This window comes from Cherax quadricarinatus, chromosome 72 (genome assembly GCF_038502225.1).
Source record: "Cherax quadricarinatus isolate ZL_2023a chromosome 72, ASM3850222v1, whole genome shotgun sequence".
NCBI lineage: Eukaryota > Metazoa > Arthropoda > Malacostraca > Decapoda > Parastacidae > Cherax > Cherax quadricarinatus.
Genome location: NC_091363.1, coordinates 11,437,841 through 11,444,763, shown reverse-complemented (window position 1 = coordinate 11,444,763; position 6,923 = coordinate 11,437,841).

Sequence of the window (6,923 nt, the reverse complement as noted above, 5' to 3'; positions counted from 1 at the left end):
AGTCCTGGAGATGGGAAGTACAGTGCCTGCACTCTGAAGGAGGGGTGTTAATGTTGCAGTTTAAAAACTGTAGTGTAAAGCACCCTTCTGGCAAGACAGTGATGGAGTGAATGATGGTGAAAGTTTTTCTTTTTCGGGCCACCCTGCCTTGGTGGGAATCGGCCAGTGTGATAATAAAAAAAAATAAAACAAAGATAGGCCATATAATTCACTCTGAGGAGGATATCAATGAACTCCAGGACGATTTGGACAAATTAATGTCTTGGTCTGAAAAATGGCAGATGAAGTTCAATGTGGATAAGTGTAAGGTACTTGCCCTTGGTAATGAAAATAACCCTCGAAGCTATAATCTAGGTGAAGTAGAGCTTGATCATACAGAATGTGAAAAAGACTTGGGAGTCATGGTAAGCAGAAATCTAAAGCCAAGACAGCAGTGCCTTAGTGTGCGCAACAAGGCCAACAGATTACTTGGATTTATCTCAAGAAGTATAAGTAACAGAAGTCCAAAAGTTATTTTACAGCTCTATACATCACTAGTGAGGCCTCATTTAGATTATGCTGCTCAGTTTTGGTCCCCTAACTACAGGATGGACATACTCATTAGAGAACATACAGAGAAGAATGACTAAAATGATTTACTGTGTAAGGAACCTCCCATATGAAGATAGACTTAAAGCCTTAAATCTCCACTCTCTGGAGAGGCGTAGAATGAGGGGAGATATCATTGAAGTGTATAAGTGGATGACAGGCATAAACAAGGGAGATATTAATAAAGTACTGAGGGTGTCGAACCAGGTAAGAACCAGAAATAATGGATATAAGTTGGATAAATTTAGATTTAGAAAGGACATAGGTAAGTACTGGTTTTCTAACAGAGTTGTAGATGCGTGGAACAGTCTTCCCAGTGGGGTGATAGAGGCTAGGACCTTGGGTAGCTTAAGAAGAGACTGGACAAATATATGAGTGGTAGGGGCTGGGTTTGATTGGTGTCATGGGGTACGGGAGTTATTTCTTGGGTAGCTTTAGGTAGAGGTCGTTTTGATAAGGACCTGCCTCGTATGGGCCAGTAGGCCTTCTGCAGTGTTCCTACATTCTTATGTTCTTATGAATGAACAAAATCAGTCATTACGTATGTCACGAGAGGTGTTGTGTTGTGTTGTTGTTGGGTATATAAGGGCCCTGAGAGTAAGCCATCCATAATGATGGTGAAGCAGCAGCTGAGGCGGCGGTGTTTTCTGTAGCTCTATATAACTCCAACAACATTGGAGGAGTTGGTAGAATCGCTAAAGAAGGAACCCTCTACCACCATCACTACGACCTTCTACCACTATTACAACTGTTACCACCATCACTACCACCATCACAACTGCTTCCACTCTATCACCACCTCCTTTGTATTTTTCTACAAAATTTTTCATAAATTATGTTTCTCACATTCTTTACCAAAGGGCTGGCACTAGAAGCTTTCTTTGGAACCATGGTAGCTTATTTAGCACTTGCAAACACTAAAATCAATGGAATATTATGAAATATTTCGTAGGAGCATGTAAGGGGACCGTCGCTCACTGGTAAACAATGGCACACTGGCTGGGAAGGCAGGCCCAGGCGGCTCAGAGCGTGAGTAGGTGTCCCGGATGAAGGACGATTAGCGAGTTAACGGACCATTTGCGAGCCAATGTTTAGACGAAATAATGGGGCTATTTCCGAAATGGACGACTTTCAGGCCGGACGATTATTGAGGGACCACTGTAATTGTATAAATAATATCAACCCATTCATGACTACAATTGAACATTTCTGATATTTTGAGCTCAGTTTCAAGGTACATGTACTTTTTGTCGTGAAACCAATCAAAATCATGTCTATTTCTGTAATACAGTGGACCCTCGACCAACGTTGGCATTGTGTAACTTTAAATCCGACTAGCGATACATTTTAACGCAAAAATTTTGCCTCGACTAGCGCTAAAAAACCCGACCAACACTATTCGTTCCGTTCGAGAAGCGTCCACTTGTGGCCTGAGCATGCCTCACTTGTCCCATGGGTGCCATTGTTTACAAGCCAGCCAGCCACCGTGGTCCCATCCAAACATACAATCGGAACATTTCATATTATCACAGCGTTTGTAGTGATTGCACCTGCAAAATAAGTCACCATGGGCCCCAAGAAAGCTTCTAGTGCCAAACCCTACAGCAAAAAGGGTGAGAATTACTATGGATATGAAGAAAGAGATCATTGCTAAGTATGAAATTGGAGTGCGTGTCTCCGAGTTGGCCAGGTTGTACACAAAACCCCAATCAACCATCGCTACTATTGTGGGCAAGAAAATGGCAGTCAAAGAAGCTGTTCTTGTCAAAGGTGCAACTATGTTTTCAAAACTGAGATCGCAAGTGATAGAATATGTCGAGAGACTGTTATTGATGTGGATAAATGAAAAACAGATAGCAGGAGATAGCATCTCTCAAGCGATCATATGTGAAAAGGCTAGGAAGTTGCATGACGATTTAATTAAAAAAATGCCAGCAACTAGTGGTGATGTGAGTGAATTTAAGGAATGCAAAGGTTGGTTTGAGAGATTTAAGAATCGTAGTGGCATACATAGTGTGATAAGGCATGGTGAGGCTGCCAGTTCGGACCACAAAGCGGCTGAAAAATATGTGCAGGAATTCAAGGTGTACATAGACAGTGAAGGCCTGAAACCTGAACAAGTGTTTAATTGTGACGAAACAAGCCTGTTTTGGAAGAAAATGCCAAACGGAACCTACATTACTCAAGAGGAAAAGTCGCTCCCAGGACATAAGCCTATGAAAGACAGGCTTACTCTGTTGATGTGTGCCAATGCTAGTGGTGATTGCAAAGTGAAGCCTTTATTGGTGTATCACTCTGAAACTCCTAGAGTGTTCAGGAAAAACAATGTCCTCAAGGCTAATTTGTGTGTGCTGTGAAGGGCAAACAGTAAGGCATGGGTCACTAGGGACCTTTTCTATGACTGGTTACACCATGCATTTGCCCCCACTGTGAAAAATTACCTCCTGGAAAATAAATTGGACCTTAAGTGCCTCCTGGTATTAGAGAATGCTCCTGGTCATCCTTCAGACTTGGCAGAGCGACTTTCTGCGGACATGAGCTTCATTAAGGTGAAGTTTTTGCCTCCTAATACCACTCCTCTCCTGCAGCCCATGGACCAGCAGGTCATTGCAAACTTCAAGAAACTACACAAAAGCTGTGTTTGAAAGGTGCTTTGTAGTGACCTCAGAAACTCAATTGACTCTAAGAGAGTTTTGGAGAGATCACTTTAGCATCCTCAACTGTGTAAACATTATAGGTAAGGCTTGGGAGGAAGTGACTAAGAGGACCTTGAACTCTGCTTGGAAAAAACTGTGGCCAGAATGTGTAGACAAAAGGGATTTTGAAGGGTTTGAGGCTAACCCTGGGAATCCTATGCCAGTTGAGGAATCCATTATGGCATTGGGGAAGTCCTTGGGGTTGGAGGTTAGTGGGGAGGATGTGGAAGAGTTGGTGGAGGAGGACAATGAAGAACTAACCACTGATGAGCTGCTAGATCATCTTCAACAGCAAGAGGCCAGACCTGAGGAAACTGCTCCGGAGGAGGGGGGAGAGAAATTGAAGAAGTTGCCTACTTCAAAGATTAAGGAAATGTGTGCAAAGTGGCTTGAAGTGCAAACCTTTTTTGATGAAAATCACCCTCACACAGCTATTGCAAGGCGTGCTGGTGACTATTACACTGACAATGTTGTGAAACACTTTAGGAAAGTCATAAAGGAACAGGAGGTACAGGCCTCTATGGACAGATATGTTGTGCAACAGAGGTCCAGTGACTCTCAAGCTGGTCCTAGTGGCATTAAAAGAAGAAGGGAAGTAACCCTGGAAAAGGACTTGACATCTCAAGTCCTAATGGAAGGGGATTCCCCTTCTAAACTTTAACAACATCCACACACTCCCCTCCTCCCATCCCATCAATCATCACCAGATCTTCAATAAGGGTAAGTGTCAGTTTGTGTGTATTAAAATTAATATTTCACGTGGTAAAACTTTTTTTTTTTTTTTCATACTTTGGGGTGTCAGGAACGGATTAATTTGATTTCCATTATTTCTTATGGGGAAAATTACTTCAGGTGACGATAATTTCAGCCAGCGATGAGCTTTCAGGAACGGATTAATATCGCTAGCTGAGGGTCCACTGTACTACACTAATGCCTACCTAGAAAACTAACAGAACACAGGCATTATATCTGAAACACATACCACTTTGATATTCCTCATGTATGCCTGAATATAGAAACTAAAGTGCTAATAAAAAGGTCAAAAATAAAGAATAACATGTAACTGAATTAAAAAATTGTAACCTAATGAATTCAAACAAAATGTATTTTCCTGAAACAATGTTTAATGTAACTCCTTAACATGCCATTAAACTTTTAATGCTAAGCTATATATTACATTTATTCCTTAATTTTTCAGAATTTAATCCTGTCTCCAGCCATTATTACAGCATTACATCCTTATTTAATTTTGATCGTCTTAGTTAAATTTCAATTTAACAGTAAACTTTAATTATATATACATAATGTTAAATGCTCAACTTCACTAAAATTTGTAGTACTGTATTTTATTATTATGTTATTCATTATATTTAGTTTGTACTATGCTTATATGTATGTGTCCAATACATTCTTATTTTTATATTGTTAATCCTAGCTTAGGTCTGCCTAAAATGTTAAGCATAACCAGGGGCTCTTCGTGTAAGAAATGTGCACCATTACCTACCATTGTAACTGTACATTCTTGGGAAATAAAGTTATCCTTATGATTATCATAACTAGGGCAATTTATTAAAGGATTTTGAATTGTCAACATGATCTAGTAACTCTTACATAAGCAATGGCACCTTTAAATAGAATGACCATGTGTGAGCCTCTCTTCTGTCTCGTGTTTCTGTTCCTTCTTCATTTATTTCCCACTTCCCCTTTCACGCACCTCTGTGCGCTTGCTCTCCCTCAGTGGGCACCTAACTCTCTTGCAGTGCTCCCCTTCCTTTGTTTTTGACTGGCTCGTCCTCCTTATTTCCCACTTCTATCACTACCACTACCTCTTCTACTACTACAACCACTGATGAAATTAAGACACATGTGCGGTGTCTGGTTGTCTTTGTTGTGGACGTTTCGCCATCCAGTGGCTGGCTGGATGGCGAAATGTCTACGATAGGGATGCCCGGGTGTTGCGCATGTGTCTTAATTTCATCTTGTCAGTATTATATACCATTCTTGTACTACTACTACTACTACCACCACCACCTCTTCCTGCCTATATATAGCCGTCCTGCTCCACTTCTGGTTAGTGTGACTTTGTCAATGGTCCAAGTCGGACCGAAACGTCGTCGTAAGCTTCTCTCTTTTATGTGCGGGTTATTTGTGTATAATGACCAATTCACTGGCAGGAGAACACTTGTTTCTCACAACTCACAACAAGGAAGTAAATAATGTGGTTAGAAGCTCAAAAATACTCTTATGAAAAATGTATTAATCATCTTTATCTTTTAATAGCTGAGTCAGAACTTTAAAAACAGAGAAGAGTAACTGCTGAAAAATTAGAAATTCCAAACCACGGAACACGTAGAGAAATCAGTCCAAGGGCTGGTAGGCCCAAATATGAGAAAATGGGTCTGTGCAGTGAGTGCACACCACATTAAAAAAAGAAAACTCTGCCCCCACACAGTGCATGATGGGAAAAACAAAACTGACCTTGTGTATGGTTTAAAATACTGACTTTGCAGTGTATTTTTTGGATGGTTTTTAGTTGTATTATCAAGTTTCTTGGTATCATTTAACAGAATGGAAGAATATTACTAAAATTTGATTTTGATGGATTCAGGACTGGAAGTAGCTTGAAATATTAAATTTTTGCTAATATTCCAGAGGATGGGTAAAGCCCACCTACAACCCCCAATCTGTTTTTATTGGGTCTGATTCAATTATTTGGATGCTGTGAACCATGGACAGTCTTTCCTGCTTATATACATCCTCTTCCCTTAGTGACATACTCGTTTACCGACGACTTGGACTTACGACGGGCTCTCTGACCAGTATGCATACCTAAATAATGTATATTAGAGCTGATTTCCTCTATGTAATCTGTTTATTACAATATACAGTACAGCACTGTATAAACATTTAAAAATACGTACATGTATACCAGAAATGTTGTAAATGGCACAAAGGTGACATTAAAACAATATCAGAGATAGTTGACACAAACCCACTACCATTATAGTATGCTCCTTGCTTAGCGATGAATTCGTTTACCAACATGGTCTTAGGAACGGAACTCCGTCATTAAGTGAGGAGAGGCTGTATTATTATCCAGGAAATAGAATTTATTTTTTGTGTGAATAAGAATTCAAAATGGAAAGCAAGTGTAATACAGAGAGGGGGCTGGGGATGTGACTAATGAACAATGTTTTTTAGTGTCAGGAATGTCTACATTGTTTATTATGGACTCTTATTTTTAAATTGGCTTTTTTTAATTTTGTGTGAAATTGGCCAAATTAGTGAATTCTAATCACGATATTGGCTAGTTGAAATAGTTTAATGGGTGGTTTCTTGTGCTCGCTTGATAGAATGGAAGGCATACTAGTGAAATAACTAAAAATTTAGTTGACTGGTACAATGGAATTGGCCTAAAATAGGATTCAAAGTGGGCAAAATTACAGGTGTGTAATTCTGTAAGTTTTCTATCAAATTTTGTACTTTTGGTGTCATTACTTTTGGAAAAAGAATCTCAACCATTTCATAAGAAAAAATAATTGAGGGAGAGGGAGATCTTTTGGATTTTGTGGACAGGTTTCAGATTGTGGGTCTGGACCCCTCAAAAGGTTAAATAATAATGTAAACGTGTTTTTAGGC